Source organism: Chiloscyllium plagiosum, unplaced genomic scaffold, assembly GCF_037043375.1.
Source record: "Chiloscyllium plagiosum isolate Xiang-an unplaced genomic scaffold, Cpla_swu_hap1 HiC_scaffold_3, whole genome shotgun sequence".
Taxonomy (NCBI): Eukaryota; Metazoa; Chordata; class Chondrichthyes; order Orectolobiformes; family Hemiscylliidae; genus Chiloscyllium; species Chiloscyllium plagiosum.
Genome location: NW_028270141.1, coordinates 58,179,828 through 58,200,664, shown reverse-complemented (window position 1 = coordinate 58,200,664; position 20,837 = coordinate 58,179,828).

Here is a 20,837-nt window from a genome sequence, read left to right as displayed (position 1 = left end):
AATGCTGTTTGATTCTTTCATGTATTGAAAGCCCTTTGATACATGGAATGGATGAATGAAGCTTGATTTACTGAATCCCTTGTGTGAGAATTACCGATATTGTTTAATTCATTGATTGTAATGTATGATTGACAGTTGATTCACTGTAATTTACATCATTGCATGAATAAAACTTTATTCATTGAATGAATGAAGATTGAAAACATTGAATGAAGAAGTGGAGTTTGATCCATTGAATAAATGAACGCATTGTGATTCATTGCATTAATAAGTGTTGTTTGTTACATTAAATGACAGAATAATGTGACGTTCACGTAATGAATGAATAAACTTTGGTTGAATGACTGCAGTTTTATATTCTGAATGAAACAATGACGTGTAATGTATTGAATGAATGAATGTGGTACAATTCATTTAATTATTGACTGACATTTGATTGACTGAATGAAGGTAGGTTAATTCATTTAATGCAAATCTGACATTGGATAATTTGAAAGAATAAATGTGGTTTGGTTTGGCATATCAATGAATGCCGTTTGCTCCATTGAATGAATGAATGAAGCTTGATCATTGAAAGAATGAGTGGAAAATCATTGAATGAGTAAGTTGTGCTTGACTCACTGCATGAATGAGAGGAATTGGATTCATTGAATGTCATTTCATTAATTGAATAACTGAAAGAAGATGGGTTCATTTGCTTGTTTGCATGAAGGAATTAAGTTTGATGTATTCAATGAACGATTGACGTTTGATCCTTTGAATGAATGAATGCAGTTTGATTGATTGTATAAGTGCCATGTGACATAGAATGAATTAAGTTTAGTTCATTTAAAAAATGAATAACGTTTGATGCATTGAATGAATGAGCTCAGTTTTAATGTACTAAATGAACGAATGAAGTTTGATTCATTGAATGAATGAATGTAGCTGGTTTCATTGAATATTTGAGTGGAGTTTCATTCATTGAATGACAAAAAGCAATCTGTTTCATTGAACGAATGAATGTTACTTGATTCATTGAATGATTTAGTGCCTTTGATACATTGCTTGAAGGCATTATACTTTTTGTTTTCATTTAATGAATGAAAGCAGTTGGATCTGATGAATGAATGAGCATACTTTTCTATGCTGAATGAATGACTTCGATTCATTGAATGAATCAAGGCAGTTTAATTGATTTGACATATGCCTCATTTTTGATTCGCAGAATGAATAAATGTGGTTTGATTCATTTAATGAATGAATGTCACTCAGTTAATGAAGTTTGGTCCGTTTAGTTAATGGTTAAAGTTTGATGCATCGAATGAATCACACCAGTTAGAGGAAAAGAATGAACTAATGACGATTGATTCATTGAATGTTTGAATACAATCAGATTCTTTGCATTTATAAAAATACAGTTTCATTGAATGAATGTTGTTTGTTTCATGCCTTTTTATAAAAATGAATGCAGTTTGAATCATTTGACATGTACATGGAACCCCACTAAGTGCACATTATTTACGTTCGATGTTTGATTCACTAAATAAATAAATGCAGTTTGGTTCATTGTATGAATGAATGAATCCAACTTGATTCATAGAATGGAAGAATGAAGCTGGATTCATGGAATGAACAATTGAGGCTTGAAACATTGAATGTATTTTTGGGGCTTGGTTCTTTCAATGAACGAATGCTGTTTGATTCTTTCATGTATTGAAAGCCCTTTGATACATGGAATGGATGAATGAAGCTTGATTCACTGAATCCCTTGTGTGAGAATTACCGATATTGTTTAATTCATTGATTGTAATGTATGATTGACAGTTGATTCACTGTAATTTACATCATTGCATGAATAAAGCTTGATTCATTGAATGAATGAAGATTGAAAACATTGAATGAAGAAGTGGAGTTTGATCCATTGAATAAATGAATGCATTGTGATTCATTGCATTAATAAGTGCTGTTTGTTACATTAAATACAGAATAATGTGACGTTCACGTAATGAATGAATAAACTTTGGTTGAATGACTGCAGTTTTATATTCTGAATTAAACAATGACATGTAATTTATTGAATGAATGAATGTGGTTCAATTCATTTAATTATTGACTGACATTTGATTGACTGAATGAAGGTAGATTAATTCATTTAATGTAAATCTGGCATTGGATAATTTGAATGAATAAATGTGGTTTGGTTTGGCATATCAATGAATGCCGTTTGTTCCATTGAATGAATGAATGAAGCTTGATCATTGAAAGAATGAGTGGAAAATCATTGAATGAGTAAGTTGTGCTTGACTCACTGCATGAATGAGAGGAATTTGATTCATTGAATGTCATTTCATTAATTGAATAACTGAAAGAAGATGGGTTCATTTGCTTGTTTGCATGAAGGAATTAAATTTGATGTATTCAATGAACGAACGCAGTTTGATCCTTTGAATGAATGAATGCAGTTTGATTGATTGTATAAGTGCCATGTGACATAGAATGAATTAAGTTTAGTTCATTTAAAAAATGAATAACGTTTGATGCATTGAATGAATGAGCGCAGTTTTAATGTATTAAATGAACGTATGAAGTTTGATTCATTGAATGAATGAATGTAGCTGGTTTCATTGAATATTTGAATGACATTGAATGACAAAAAGCAATCTGTTTCATTGAACGAATGAATGTTACTTGATTCATTGAATGATTTATTGCCTTTGATTCATTGCATGAAGGCATTATGCTTTTTGTTTTCATTTAATGAATGAAAGCAGTTGGATCTGTTGAATGAATGAGCATACTTTTCTATGCTGAATGAATGACTTCGATTCATTGAATGAATTAAGGCAGTTTAATTGATTTGACATATGCCTCATTTTTCATTCGCTGAATGAATAAATGTGGTTTGATTCATTTAATGAATGAATGTCACTCAGTTAATGAAGTTTGGTTCATTTAATTAATGGTTAAAGTTTGATGCATCGAATGAATCACACCAGTTAGATGAAAAGAATGAACTAATGACGACTGATTCATTGAATGTTTGAATACAATTAGATTCATTGCATGTATAAAAATACAGTTTCATTGAATGAATGTTGTTTGTTTCATGCCCTTTAATAAAAATGATTGCAGTTTGAATCATTTGACATGTAAATGGAGCCCCACTAAGTGCACTTCATTTACGTTCGATGTTTGATTCACTAAATAAACAATGTATGAATGAATGAATGCAGTTTAATTCATAATGAACAATTGAAGCTTGAATCATTGAATGTATTTTGGGGGCTTGGTTCTTTCAATATACGAATGCTGTTTGATTCATTCATGTATTGAAAGCCCTTTGATACATGGAATGGATAAATGAAGCTTGATTCACTGAATCCCTTGTGTGAGAATTACCGATATTGTTTAATTCATTGATTGTAATGTATGATTAACATTTGATTCACTGTAATTTACATCATTGCATTGAATGATTGAAGATTGAAAACATTAAATGAAGAAGTGGAGTTTGATCCATTGAATAAATGAATGCATTGTGATTCATTGCATTAATAAGTGCTATTTGTTACATTAAATGACTGAATAATATGACGTTCACTTAATGAATGAATAAAGTTTGGTTGAATGACTGCAGTTTTATATCCTGAATAAAACAATGACGTGTAATTTATTGAATGAATGAAAGTGGTTCAATTCATTTAATTATTAACTGACATTTGATTGACTGAATGAAGGTAGGTTAATTCATTTAATGTAAATCTGACGTTGGATAATTTGAATGAATAAAAGTGGTTTGGTTTGGTATATCAATGAATGCAGTTTGTTCCATTGAATGAATGAATGAAGCTTGATCATTGAATGAATGAGTGGAAAATCATTGAATGAGTAAGTTGTGCTTGACTCACTGCATGAATGAGAGGAATTTGATTCATTGAATGTCATTTCATTAATTGAATAACTGAAAGAAGATGGGTTCATTTGCTTGTTTGCATGAAGGAATTAAGTTTGATGTATTCAATGAACGAATGACGTTTGATCCTTTGAATGAATGAATGCAGTTTGATTGATTGTATAAGTGCCATGTGACATAGAATGAATTAAGTTTAGTTCATTTAAAAAATGAATAACGCTTGATGTATTGAATGAAGGAGCGCAGTTTTAATGTACTAAATGAACGAATGAAGTTTGATTCATTGAATGATTGAATGTTGCTGGCTTCATTGAATATTTGAGTGGACTTTCATTCATTGAATGACAAAAAGCAATCTGTTTCATTGAACGAATGAATGCTACTTGATTCATTGAATGATTTATTGCCTTTGATTCATTGCATGAAGGCATTATGCTTTTTGTTTTCATTTAATGAATGAAAGCAGTTCGATCTGTTGAATGAATGAGCTTACTTTTCTATTCTGAATTAATGTCTTACTTTCATTGAATGAATTAAGGCAGCTTACGTCATTTGACGTATGCCTCATATCTGATTCGCTGAATGTATAAATATGGTTTGATTCATTTAATGAATGAATGTCACTCAGTTAATGAAGTTTGGTCCGTTTAATTAATGGTTAAAGTTTGATGCATCGAATGAATCACACCAGTTAGATGAAAAGAATGAACTAATGACGATTGATTCATTGAATGTTTGAATACAATTAGATTCTTTGCATGTATAAAAATACAGTTTCATTGAATGAATGTTGTTTGTTTCATGCCTTTTTATAAAAATGAAAGCAGTTTGAATCATTTGACATGTAAATGGAGCCCCACTAAGTGCACATTATTTACGTTCGATGTTTGATTCACTAAATAAATAAATGCAGTTTGGTTCATTGTATGAATGAATGAATCCAACTTGATTCATAGAATGGAAGAATGAAGCTGAATTCATGGAATGAACAATTGAGGCTTGAAACATTGAATGTATTTTTGGGGCTTGGTTCTTTCAATGAACGAATGCTGTTTGATTCATTCATGTATTGAAAGCCCTTTGAGACATGGAATGGATGAATGAAGCTTGATTCACTGAATCCCTTGTGTGAGAATTACCGATATTGTTTAATTCATTGATTGTAATGTATGATTGACATTTGATTCACTGTAATTTACATCATTGCATGAATAAAGCTTGATTCATTGAATGAATGAAGATTGAAAACATTGAATGAAGAAGTGGAGTTTGATCCATTGAGTAAATGAATGCATTGTGATTCATTGTATTAATAAGTGCTATTTGTTACATTAAATGACAGTATAATATGACGTTCACTTAATGAATGAATAAAGTTTGGTTGAATGACTGCAGTTTTATATCCTGAATAAAACAATGACGTGTAATTTATTGAATGAATGAATGTGGTTCAATTCATTTAATTATTGACTGACATTTGATTGACTGAATGAAGGTAGGTTAATTCATTAAATGTAAATCTGACATTGGATAATTCGAATGAATAAATGTGGTTTGGTTTGGCATATCAATGAATGCCGTTTGTTCCATTGAATGAATGAATGAAGCTTGATCATTGAAAGAATGAGTGGAAAATCATTGAATGAGTAAGTTGTGCTTGACTCACTGCATGAATGAGAGGAATTTGATTCATTGAATGTCATTTCATTAATTGAATAACTGAAAGAAGATGGGTTCATTTGCTTGTTTGCATGAAGGAATTAAGTTTGATGTATTCAATGAACGAACGCAGTTTGATCCTTTGAATGAATGAATGCAGTTTGATTGATTGTATAAGTGCCATGTGACATAGAATGAATTAAGTTTAGTTCATTTAAAAAATGAATAACGTTTGATGCATTGAATGAATGAGCGCAGTTTTAATGTACTAAATGAACGGATGAAGTTTGATTCATTGAATGATTGAATGTTGCTGGCTTCATTGAATATTTGAGTGGACTTTCATTCATTGAATGACAAAAAGCAATCTGTTTCATTGAACGAATGAATGCTACTTGATTCATTGAATGATTTAGTGCCTTTGATTCATTGCATGAAGGCATTATGCTTTTTGTTTTCATTTAATGAATGAAAGCAGTTCGATCTGTTGACTGAATGAGCTTGCTTTACTATTCTGAATGAATGTCTTACATTCATTGAATGAATTAAGGCAGATTACGTGATTTGACGTATGCCTCATTTCTGATTCGCTGAATGTATAAATATGGTTTGATTCATTTAATGAATGAATGTCACTCAGTTAATGAAGTTTGGTCCGTTTAATTAATGGTTAAAGTTTGATGCATCGAATGAATCACACCAGTTAGATGAAAAGAATGAACTAATGACGATTGATTCATTGAATGTTTGAATACAATTAGATTCTTTGCATGTATGAAAATACAGTTTCATTGAATGAATGTTGTTTGTTTCATGCCTTTTTATAAAAATGAATGCAGTTTGAATCATTTGACATGTAAATGGAGCCCCACTAAGTGCACATTATTTACGTTCGATGTTTGATTCACTAAATAAATAAATGCAGTTTGGTTCATTGTATGAATGAATGAATCCAACATGATTCATAGAACGGAAGAATGAAGCTTGATTCATGGAATGAACAATTGAGGCTTGAAACATTGAATGTATTTTTGGGGCTTCGTTCTTTCAATGAACGAATGCTGTTTGATTCTTTCATGTATTGAAAGCCCTTTGATACATGGAATGGATGAATGAAGCTTGATTTACTGAATCCCTTGTGTGAGAATTACCGATATTGTTTAATTCATTGATTGTAATGTATGATTGACAGTTGATTCACTGTAATTTACATCATTGCATGAATAAAACTTTATTCATTGAATGAATGAAGATTGAAAACATTGAATGAAGAAGTGGAGTTTGATCCATTGAATAAATGAACGCATTGTGATTCATTGCATTAATAAGTGTTGTTTGTTACATTAAATGACAGAATAATGTGACGTTCACGTAATGAATGAATAAACTTTGGTTGAATGACTGCAGTTTTATATTCTGAATGAAACAATGACGTGTAATGTATTGAATGAATGAATGTGGTACAATTCATTTAATTATTGACTGACATTTGATTGACTGAATGAAGGTAGGTTAATTCATTTAATGCAAATCTGACATTGGATAATTTGAAAGAATAAATGTGGTTTGGTTTGGCATATCAATGAATGCCGTTTGCTCCATTGAATGAATGAATGAAGCTTGATCATTGAAAGAATGAGTGGAAAATCATTGAATGAGTAAGTTGTGCTTGACTCACTGCATGAATGAGAGGAATTGGATTCATTGAATGTCATTTCATTAATTGAATAACTGAAAGAAGATGGGTTCATTTGCTTGTTTGCATGAAGGAATTAAGTTTGATGTATTCAATGAACGATTGACGTTTGATCCTTTGAATGAATGAATGCAGTTTGATTGATTGTATAAGTGCCATGTGACATAGAATGAATTAAGTTTAGTTCATTTAAAAAATGAATAACGTTTGATGCATTGAATGAATGAGCTCAGTTTTAATGTACTAAATGAACGAATGAAGTTTGATTCATTGAATGAATGAATGTAGCTGGTTTCATTGAATATTTGAGTGGAGTTTCATTCATTGAATGACAAAAAGCAATCTGTTTCATTGAACGAATGAATGTTACTTGATTCATTGAATGATTTAGTGCCTTTGATACATTGCTTGAAGGCATTATACTTTTTGTTTTCATTTAATGAATGAAAGCAGTTGGATCTGATGAATGAATGAGCATACTTTTCTATGCTGAATGAATGACTTCGATTCATTGAATGAATCAAGGCAGTTTAATTGATTTGACATATGCCTCATTTTTGATTCGCAGAATGAATAAATGTGGTTTGATTCATTTAATGAATGAATGTCACTCAGTTAATGAAGTTTGGTCCGTTTAGTTAATGGTTAAAGTTTGATGCATCGAATGAATCACACCAGTTAGAGGAAAAGAATGAACTAATGACGATTGATTCATTGAATGTTTGAATACAATCAGATTCTTTGCATTTATAAAAATACAGTTTCATTGAATGAATGTTGTTTGTTTCATGCCTTTTTATAAAAATGAATGCAGTTTGAATCATTTGACATGTACATGGAACCCCACTAAGTGCACATTATTTACGTTCGATGTTTGATTCACTAAATAAATAAATGCAGTTTGGTTCATTGTATGAATGAATGAATCCAACTTGATTCATAGAATGGAAGAATGAAGCTGGATTCATGGAATGAACAATTGAGGCTTGAAACATTGAATGTATTTTTGGGGCTTGGTTCTTTCAATGAACGAATGCTGTTTGATTCTTTCATGTATTGAAAGCCCTTTGATACATGGAATGGATGAATGAAGCTTGATTCACTGAATCCCTTGTGTGAGAATTACCGATATTGTTTAATTCATTGATTGTAATGTATGATTGACAGTTGATTCACTGTAATTTACATCATTGCATGAATAAAGCTTGATTCATTGAATGAATGAAGATTGAAAACATTGAATGAAGAAGTGGAGTTTGATCCATTGAATAAATGAATGCATTGTGATTCATTGCATTAATAAGTGCTGTTTGTTACATTAAATACAGAATAATGTGACGTTCACGTAATGAATGAATAAACTTTGGTTGAATGACTGCAGTTTTATATTCTGAATTAAACAATGACATGTAATTTATTGAATGAATGAATGTGGTTCAATTCATTTAATTATTGACTGACATTTGATTGACTGAATGAAGGTAGATTAATTCATTTAATGTAAATCTGGCATTGGATAATTTGAATGAATAAATGTGGTTTGGTTTGGCATATCAATGAATGCCGTTTGTTCCATTGAATGAATGAATGAAGCTTGATCATTGAAAGAATGAGTGGAAAATCATTGAATGAGTAAGTTGTGCTTGACTCACTGCATGAATGAGAGGAATTTGATTCATTGAATGTCATTTCATTAATTGAATAACTGAAAGAAGATGGGTTCATTTGCTTGTTTGCATGAAGGAATTAAGTTTGATGTATTCAATGAACGAACGCAGTTTGATCCTTTGAATGAATGAATGCAGTTTGATTGATTGTATAAGTGCCATGTGACATAGAATGAATTAAGTTTAGTTCATTTAAAAAATGAATAACGTTTGATGCATTGAATGAATGAGGGCAGTTTTAATGTATTAAATGAACGTATGAAGTTTGATTCATTGAATGAATGAATGTAGCTGGTTTCATTGAATATTTGAATGACATTGAATGACAAAAAGCAATCTGTTTCATTGAACGAATGAATGTTACTTGATTCATTGAATGATTTATTGCCTTTGATTCATTGCATGAAGGCATTATGCTTTTTGTTTTCATTTAATGAATGAAAGCAGTTGGATCTGTTGAATGAATGAGCATACTTTTCTATGCTGAATGAATGACTTCGATTCATTGAATGAATTAAGGCAGTTTAATTGATTTGACATATGCCTCATTTTTCATTCGCTGAATGAATAAATGTGGTTTGATTCATTTAATGAATGAATGTCACTCAGTTAATGAAGTTTGGTTCATTTAATTAATGGTTAAAGTTTGATGCATCGAATGAATCACACCAGTTAGATGAAAAGAATGAACTAATGACGACTGATTCATTGAATGTTTGAATACAATTAGATTCATTGCATGTATAAAAATACAGTTTCATTGAATGAATGTTGTTTGTTTCATGCCCTTTAATAAAAATGATTGCAGTTTGAATCATTTGACATGTAAATGGAGCCCCACTAAGTGCACTTCATTTACGTTCGATGTTTGATTCACTAAATAAACAATGTATGAATGAATGAATGCAGTTTAATTCATAATGAACAATTGAAGCTTGAATCATTGAATGTATTTTGGGGGCTTGGTTCTTTCAATATACGAATGCTGTTTGATTCATTCATGTATTGAAAGCCCTTTGATACATGGAATGGATAAATGAAGCTTGATTCACTGAATCCCTTGTGTGAGAATTACCGATATTGTTTAATTCATTGATTGTAATGTATGATTAACATTTGATTCACTGTAATTTACATCATTGCATTGAATGATTGAAGATTGAAAACATTAAATGAAGAAGTGGAGTTTGATCCATTGAATAAATGAATGCATTGTGATTCATTGCATTAATAAGTGCTATTTGTTACATTAAATGACTGAATAATATGACGTTCACTTAATGAATGAATAAAGTTTGGTTGAATGACTGCAGTTTTATATCCTGAATAAAACAATGACGTGTAATTTATTGAATGAATGAAAGTGGTTCAATTCATTTAATTATTAACTGACATTTGATTGACTGAATGAAGGTAGGTTAATTCATTTAATGTAAATCTGACGTTGGATAATTTGAATGAATAAAAGTGGTTTGGTTTGGTATATCAATGAATGCAGTTTGTTCCATTGAATGAATGAATGAAGCTTGATCATTGAATGAATGAGTGGAAAATCATTGAATGAGTAAGTTGTGCTTGACTCACTGCATGAATGAGAGGAATTTGATTCATTGAATGTCATTTCATTAATTGAATAACTGAAAGAAGATGGGTTCATTTGCTTGTTTGCATGAAGGAATTAAGTTTGATGTATTCAATGAACGAATGACGTTTGATCCTTTGAATGAATGAATGCAGTTTGATTGATTGTATAAGTGCCATGTGACATAGAATGAATTAAGTTTAGTTCATTTAAAAAATGAATAACGCTTGATGTATTGAATGAAGGAGCGCAGTTTTAATGTACTAAATGAACGAATGAAGTTTGATTCATTGAATGATTGAATGTTGCTGGCTTCATTGAATATTTGAGTGGACTTTCATTCATTGAATGACAAAAAGCAATCTGTTTCATTGAACGAATGAATGCTACTTGATTCATTGAATGATTTATTGCCTTTGATTCATTGCATGAAGGCATTATGCTTTTTGTTTTCATTTAATGAATGAAAGCAGTTCGATCTGTTGAATGAATGAGCTTACTTTTCTATTCTGAATGAATGTCTTACTTTCATTGAATGAATTAAGGCAGCTTACGTCATTTGACGTATGCCTCATATCTGATTCGCTGAATGTATAAATATGGTTTGATTCATTTAATGAATGAATGTCACTCAGTTAATGAAGTTTGGTCCGTTTAATTAATGGTTAAAGTTTGATGCATCGAATGAATCACACCAGTTAGATGAAAAGAATGAACTAATGACGATTGATTCATTGAATGTTTGAATACAATTAGATTCTTTGCATGTATAAAAATACAGTTTCATTGAATGAATGTTGTTTGTTTCATGCCTTTTTATAAAAATGAAAGCAGTTTGAATCATTTGACATGTAAATGGAGCCCCACTAAGTGCACATTATTTACGTTCGATGTTTGATTCACTAAATAAATAAATGCAGTTTGGTTCATTGTATGAATGAATGAATCCAACTTGATTCATAGAATGGAAGAATGAAGCTGAATTCATGGAATGAACAATTGAGGCTTGAAACATTGAATGTATTTTTGGGGCTTGGTTCTTTCAATGAACGAATGCTGTTTGATTCATTCATGTATTGAAAGCCCTTTGATACATGGAATGGATGAATGAAGCTTGATTCACTGAATCCCTTGTGTGAGAATTACCGATATTGTTTAATTCATTGATTGTAATGTATGATTGACATTTGATTCACTGTAATTTACATCATTGCATGAATAAAGCTTGATTCATTGAATGAATGAAGATTGAAAACATTGAATGAAGAAGTGGAGTTTGATCCATTGAGTAAATGAATGCATTGTGATTCATTGTATTAATAAGTGCTATTTGTTACATTAAATGACAGTATAATATGACGTTCACTTAATGAATGAATAAAGTTTGGTTGAATGACTGCAGTTTTATATCCTGAATAAAACAATGACGTGTAATTTATTGAATGAATGAATGTGGTTCAATTCATTTAATTATTGACTGACATTTGATTGACTGAATGAAGGTAGGTTAATTCATTTAATGTAAATCTGACATTGGATAATTCGAATGAATAAATGTGGTTTGGTTTGGCTTATCAATGAATGCCGTTTGTTCCATTGAATGAATGAATGAAGCTTGATCATTGAAAGAATGAGTGGAAAATCATTGAATGAGTAAGTTGTGCTTGACTCACTGCATGAATGAGAGGAATTTGTTTCATTGAATGTCATTTCAATAATTGAATAACTGAAAGAAGATGGGTTCATGTTTGCATGAAGGAATTAAGTTTGATGTATTCAATGAACGAACGCAGTTTGATCCTTTGAATGAATGAATGCAGTTTGATTGATTGTATAAGTGCCATGTGACATAGAATGAATTAAGTTTAGTTCATTTAAAAAATGAATAACGTTTGATGCATTGAATGAATGAGCGCAGTTTTAATGTACTAAATGAACGGATGAAGTTTGATTCATTGAATGATTGAATGTTGCTGGCTTCATTGAATATTTGAGTGGACTTTCATTCATTGAATGACAAAAAGCAATCTGTTTCATTGAACGAATGAATGCTACTTGATTCATTGAATGATTTAGTGCCTTTGATTCATTGCATGAAGGCATTATGCTTTTTGTTTTCATTTAATGAATGAAAGCAGTTCGATCTGTTGACTGAATGAGCTTGCTTTACTATTCTGAATGAATGTCTTACATTCATTGAATGAATTAAGGCAGATTACGTGATTTGACGTATGCCTCATTTCTGATTCGCTGAATGTATAAATATGGTTTGATTCATTTAATGAATGAATGTCACTCAGTTAATGAAGTTTGGTCCGTTTAATTAATGGTTAAAGTTTGATGCATCGAATGAATCACACCAGTTAGATGAAAAGAATGAACTAATGACGATTGATTCATTGAATGTTTGAATACAATTAGATTCTTTGCATGTATGAAAATACAGTTTCATTGAATGAATGTTGTTTGTTTCATGCCTTTTTATAAAAATGAATGCAGTTTGAATCATTTGACATGTAAATGGAGCCCCACTAAGTGCACATTATTTACGTTCGATGTTTGATTCACTAAATAAATAAATGCAGTTTGGTTCATTGTATGAATGAATGAATCCAACTTGATTCATAGAACGGAAGAATGAAGCTTGATTCATGGAATGAACAATTGAGGCTTGAAACATTGAATGTATTTTTGGGGCTTGGTTCTTTCAATGAACGAATGCTGTTTGATTCTTTCATGTATTGAAAGCCCTTTGATACATGGAATGGATGAATGAAGCTTGATTTACTGAATCCCTTGTGTGAGAATTACCGATATTGTTTAATTCATTGATTGTAATGTATGATTGACAATTGATTCACTGTAATTTGCATCATTGCATGAATAAAGCTTGATTCATTGAATGAATGAAGATTGAAAACATTGAATGAAGAAGTGGAGTTTGATCCATTGAATAAATGAACGCATTGTGATTCATTGCATTAATAAGTGGTGTTTGTTACATTAAATACAGAATAATGAATGAATAAACTTTGGTTGAATGACTGCAGTTTTGTATTCTGAATTAAACAATGACGTGTAATTTATTGAATGAATGAATGTGGTTCAATTCATTTAATTATTGACTGACATTTGATTGACTGAATGAAGGTAGGTTAATTCATTTAATGTAAATCTGGCATTGGATAATTTGAATGAATAAATGTGGTTTGGTTTGGCATATCAATGAATGCCGTTTGTTCCAATGAATGAATGAATGAAGCTTGATCATTGAAAGAATGAGTGGAAAATCATTGAATGAGTAAGTTGTGCTTGACTCACTGCATGAATGAGAGGAATTTGATTCATTGAATGGCATTTCATTAATTGAATAACTGAAAGAAGATGGGTTTATTTGCTTGTTTGCATGAAGGAATTAAGTTTGATGTATTCAATGAACGAACGCAGTTTGATCCTTTGAATGAATGAATGCAGTTTGATTGATTGTATAAGTGCCATGTGACATAGAATGAATTAAGTTTAGTTCATTTAAAAAATGAATAACGTTTGATGCATTGAATGAATGAGCGCAGTTTTAATGTATTAAATGAACGTATGAAGTTTGATTCATTGAATGAATGAATGTAGCTGGTTTCATTGAATATTTGAGTGAAGTTTCATTCATTTAATGACAAAAAGCAATCTGTTTCATTTAACGAATGAATGTTACTTGATTCATTGAATGATTTATTGCCTTTGATTCATTGCATGAAGGCATTATGCTTTTTGTTTTCATTTAATGAATGAAAGCAGTTGGATCTGTTGAATGAATGAGCATACTTTTCTATGCTGAATGAATGACTTCGATTCATTGAATGAATTAAGGCAGTTTAATTGATTTGACGTATGCCTCATTTTTGATTCGCTGAATGAATAAATCTGGTTTGATTCATTTAATGAATGAATGTCACTCAGTTAATGAAGTTTGGTTCATTTAATTAATGGTTAAAGTTTGATGCATCGAATGAATCACACCAGTTAGATGAAAAGAATGAACTAATGACGACTGATTCATTGAATGTTTGAATACAATTAGATTCATTGCATGAATAAAAATACAGTTTCATTGAATGAATGTTGTTTGTTTCATGCCTTTTTATAAAAATGAATGCAGTTTGAATCATTTGACATGTAAATGGAGCCCCACTAAGTGCACTTCATTTACGTTCGATGTTAGATTCACTGAATAAATAAATGCAGTTTGGTTCATTGTATGAATGAATGAATGCAGTTTGATTCATAGAACGGAAGAATGAAGCTTGATTCATGGAATGAACAATTGAGGCTTGAAACATTGAATGTATTTTTGGGGCTTGGTTCTTTCAATAAACGAATGCTGTTTGATTCTTTCATGTATTGAAAGCCCGTTGATACATGGAATGGATGAATGAAGCTTGATTCACTGAATCCCTCGTGTGAGAATTACCGATATTGTTTAATTCATTGATTGTAATGTATGATTGACATTTGATTCACTATAATTTACATCATTGCATGAATAAAGCTTGATTCATTGAATGAATGAAGATTGAAAACATTGAATGAAGAAGTGGAGTTTGATCCATTGAGTAAATGAATGCATTGTGATTCATTGTATTAATGAGTGCTATTTGTTACATTAAATGACAGTATAATATGACGTTCACGGAATGAATGAATAAAGTTTGGTTGAATGACTGCAGTTTTATTAACTGAATAAAACAATGACGTGTAATTTATTGAATGAATGAATGTGGTTCAATTCATTTAATTATTGACTGACATTTGATTGACTGAATGAAGGTAGGTTAATTCATTAAATGTAAATCTGACATTGGATAATTCGAATGAATAAATGTGGTTTGGTTTGGCATATCAATGAATGCCGTTTGTTCCATTGAAAGAATGAATGAAGCTTGATCATTGAAAGAATGAGTGGAAAATCATTGAATGAGTAAGTTGTGCTTGACTCACTGCATGAATGAGAGGAATTTGATTCATTGAATGTCATTTCATTTATTGAATAACTGAAGAAGATGGGTTCATTTGCTTGTTTGCATGAAGGAATTAAGTTTGATGTATTCAACGAACGAACGCAGTTTGATCCTTTGAATGAATGAATGCAGTTTGATTGATTGTATAAGTGCCATGTGACATAGAATGAATTAAGTTTAGTTCATTTAAAAAATGAATAACTTTGATGCATTGAATGAATGAATGTAGCTGGTTTCATTGAATATTTGAGTGAAGTTTCATTCATTTAATGACAAAAAGCAATCTGTTTCATTGAACGAATGAATGTTACTTGATTCATTGAATGATTTATTGCCTTTGATTCATTGCATGAAGGCATTATGCTTTTTGTTTTCATTTAATGAATGAAAGCAGTTGGATCTGTTGAATGAATGAGCATACTTTTCTATGCTGAATGAATGACTTCGATTCATTGAATGAATTAAGGCAGTTTAATTGATTTGACGTATGCCTCATTTTTGATTCGCTGAATGAATAAATGTGGTTTGATTCATTTAATGAATGAATGTCACTCAGTTAATGAAGTTTGGTTCATTTAATTAATGGTTAAAGTTTGATGCATCGAATGGATCACACCAGTTAGATGAAAAGAATGAACTAATGACGACTGATTCATTGAATGTTTGAATACAATCAGATTCATTGCATGTATAAAAATACAGTTTCATTGAATGAATGTTGTTTGTTTCATGCCTTTTTATAAAAATGAATGCAGTTTGAATCATTTGACATGTAAATGGAGCCCCACTAAGTGCACATTATTTACGTTCGATGTTTGATTCACTGAATAAAAAAATGCAGTTTGGTTCATTGTATGAATGAATGAATGCAGTTTGATTCATAGAACGGAAGAATGAAGCTTGATTCATGGAATGAACAATTGAGGCTTGAAACATTGAATGTATTTTTGGGGCTTGGTTCTTTCAATGAACGAATGCTGTTTGATTCTTTCATGTATTGAAAGCCCGTTGATACATGGAATGGATGAATGAAGCTTGATTCACTGAATCCCTCGTGTGAGAATTACCGATATTGTTTAATTCATTGATTGTAATGTATGATTGACATTTGATTCACTATAATTTACATCATTGCATGAATAAAGCTTGATTCATTGAATGAATGAAGATTGAAAACATTGAATGAAGAAGTGGAGTTTGATCCATTGAGTAAATGAATGCATTGTGATTCATTGTATTAATGAGTGCTATTGGTTACATTAAATGACAGTATAATATGACGTTCACGGAATGAATGAATAAAGTTTGGTTGAATGACTGCAGTTTTATTAACTGAATAAAACAATGACGTGTAATTTATTGAATGAATGAATGTGGTTCAATTCATTTAATTATTGACTGACATTTGATTGACTGAATGAAGGTAGGTTAATTCATTAAATGTAAATCTGACATTGGATAATTCGAATGAATAAATGTGGTTTGGTTTGGCATATCAATGAATGCCGTTTGTTCCATTGAAAGAATGAATGAAGCTTGATCATTGAAAGAATGAGTGGAAAATCATTGAATGAGTAAGTTGTGCTTGACTCACTGCATGAATGAGAGGAATTTGATTCATTGAATGTCATTTCATTTATTGAATAACTGAAGAAGATGGGTTCATTTGCTTGTTTGCATGAAGGAATTAAGTTTGATGTATTCAATGAACGAACGCAGTTTGATCCTTTGAATGAATGAATGCAGTTTGATTGATTGTATAAGTGCCATGTGACATAGAATGAATTAAGTTTAGTTCATTTAAAAAATGATAACTTTGATGCATTGAATGAATGAGCGCAGTTTTAATGTATTAAATGAACGTATGAAATTTGATTCATTGAATGAATGAATGTTGTTGGTTTCATTGAATATTTGAGTGGAGTTTCATTCATTGAATGACAAAAAGCAATCTGTTTCATTGAACGAATTGAATGATTCATTGCCTTTGATTCATTGCATGAAGGCATTATGCTTTTTCTTTTCATGTAATGAATGAAAGCAGTTGGATCTGTTGAATGAATGAGCATACTTTTCTATGCTGAATGAATGACTTCGATTCATTGAATGAATCAAGGCAGTTTAATTGATTTGACGTATGCCTCATTTTTGATTCGCTGAATGAATAAATGTGGTTTGATTCATTTAATGAATGAATGTCACTCAGTTAATGAAGTTTGGTTCATTTAATTAATGGTTAAAGTTTGATGCATCGAATGAATCACACCAGTTAGATGAAAAGTATGAACTAATGACGACTGATTCATTGAATGTTTGAATACAATTAGATTCATTGCATGTATAAAAATACAGTTTCATTGAATGAATGTTGTTTGTTTCATGCCTTTTAATATATAATGATTGCAGTTTGAATCATTTGACATGTAAATGGAGCCCCACTTTATTTACGTTCGATGTTTGATTCACTAAATAAACAATGTATGAATGAATGAATGCAGTTTGATTCATAATGAACAATTGAAGCTTGAATCATTGAATGTATTTTTTGGGGCTTGGTTGTTTCAATATACGAATGCTGTTTGATTCATTCATGTATTGAAAGCCCTTTGATACATGGAATGGATAAATGAAGCTTGATTCACTGAATCCCTTGTGTGAGAATTTCCGATATTGTTTAATTCATTGATTGTAATGTATGATTGACATTTGATTCACTGTAATTTACATCATTGCATTGAATGAATGAAGATTGAACACATTAAATGAAGAAGTGGAGTTTGATCCATTGAATAAATGAATGCATTGTGATTCATTGCATTAATAAGTGCTATTTGTTACATTAGTGACTGAATAATATGACGTTCACTTAATGAATGAATAAAGTTTGGTTGAATGACTGCAGTTTTATATTCTGAATAAAACAATGACGTGTAATTTATTGAATGAATGAAAGTGGTTCAATTCATTTAATTATTAACTGACATTTGATTGACTGAAAGAAGGTAGGTTAATTCATTTAATGTAAATCTGACGTTGGATAATTTGAATGAATAAATGTGGTTTGGTTTGGCATATCAATGAATGCAGTTTGTTCCATTGAATGAATGAATGAAGCTTGATCATTGAAAGAAAGAGTGGAAAATCATTGAATGAGTAAGTTGTGCTTGACTCACTGCATGAATGAGAGGAATTTGATTCATTGAATGTCATTTCATTAATTGAATAACTGAAAGAAGATGGGTCCATTTGCTTGTTTGCATGAAGGAATTAAGTTTGATGTATTCAATGAACGAACGAACTTTGATCCTTTGAATGAATGAATGCCGTTTGATTGATTGTATAAGTGCCATGTGACATAGAATGAATTAAGTTTAGTTCATTTAAAAAATGAATAACGTTTGATGCATTGAATGAATGAGCGCAGTTTTAATGTATTAAATGAACGTATGAAGTTTGATTCATTGAATGAATGAATGTAGCTGGTTTCATTGAATATTTGAGTGGAGTTTCATTCATTGAATGACAAAAAGCAATCTGTTTCATTGAACGAATGAATGTTACTTGATTCATTGAATGATTTAGTGCCTTTGATTCATTGCTTGAAGGCATTATGCTTTTTGTTTTCATTTAATGAATGAAAGCAGTTGGATCTGTTGACTGAATGAGCTTACTTTACTATTCTGAATGAATGACTTACATTCATTGAATGAATTAAGGCAGATTACGTGATTTGACGTATGCCTCATTTCTGATTCGCTGAATGAATAAATGTGGTTTGATTCATTTAATGAATGAATGTCACTCAGTTAATGAAGTTTGGTCCGTTTAATTAATGGTTAAAGTTTGATGCATCGAATGAATCACACCAGTTAGATGAAAAGAATGAACTAATGACGACTGATTCAGTGAATGTTTGAATACAATTAGATGCATTGCATGTATAAAAATACAGTTTCATTGAATGAATGTTGTTTGTTTCATGCCTTTTAATAAAAATGATTGCAGTTTGAATCATTTGACATGTAAATGGAGCCCCACTTTATTTACGTTCGATGTTTGATTCACTAAATAAACAATGTATGAATGAATGAATGCAGTTTGATTCATAATGAACAATTGAAGCTTGAATCATTGAATGTATTTTTTGGGGCTTGGTTGTTTCAATATACGAATGCTGTTTGATTCATTCATGTATTGAAAGCCCTTTGATACATGGAATGGATAAATGAAGCTTGATTCACTGAATCCCTTGTGTGAGAATTTCCGATATTGTTTAATTCATTGATTGTAATGTATGATTGACATTTGATTCACTGTAATTTACATCATTGCATTGAATGAATGAAGATTGAACACATTAAATGAAGAAGTGGAGTTTGATCCATTGAATAAATGAATGCATTGTGATTCATTGCATTAATAAGTGCTATTTGTTACATTAAATGACTGAATAATATGACGTTCACTTAATGAATGAATAAAGTTTGGTTGAATGACTGCAGTTTTATATACTGAATAAAACAATGACGTGTAATTTATTGAATGAATGAAAGTGGTTCAATTCATGTAATTATTAACTGACATTTGATTGACTGAAAGAAGGTAGGTTAATTCATTTAATGTAAATCTGACGTTGGATAATTTGAATGAATAAATGTGGTTTGGTTTGGCATATCAATGAATGCAGTTTGTTCCATTGAATGAATGAATGAAGCTTGATCATTGAAAGAAAGAGTGGAAAATCATTGAATGAGTAAGTTGTGCTTGACTCACTGCATGAATGAGAGGAATTTGATTCATTGAATGTCATTTCATTAATTGAATAACTGAAAGAAGATGGGTCCATTTGCTTGTTTGCATGAAGGAATTAAGTTTGATGTATTCAATGAACGAACGAACTTTGATCCTTTGAATGAATGAATGCCGTTTGATTGATTGTATAAGTGCCATGTGACATAGAATGAATTAAGTTTAGTTCATTTAAAAAATGAATAACGTTTGATGCATTGAATGAATGAGCGCAGTTTTAATGTATTAAATGAACGTATGAAGTTTGATTCATTGAATGAATGAATGTAGCTGGTTTCATTGAATATTTGAGTGGAGTTTCATTCATTGAATGACAAAAAGCAATCTGTTTCATTGAACGAATGAATGTTACTTGATTCATTGAATGATTTAGTGCCTTTGATTCATTGCTTGAAGGCATTATGCTTTTTGTTTTCATTTAATGAATGAAAGCAGTTGGATCTGTTGACTGAATGAGCTTACTTTACTATTCTGAATGAATGACTTACATTCATTGAATGAATTAAGGCAGATTACG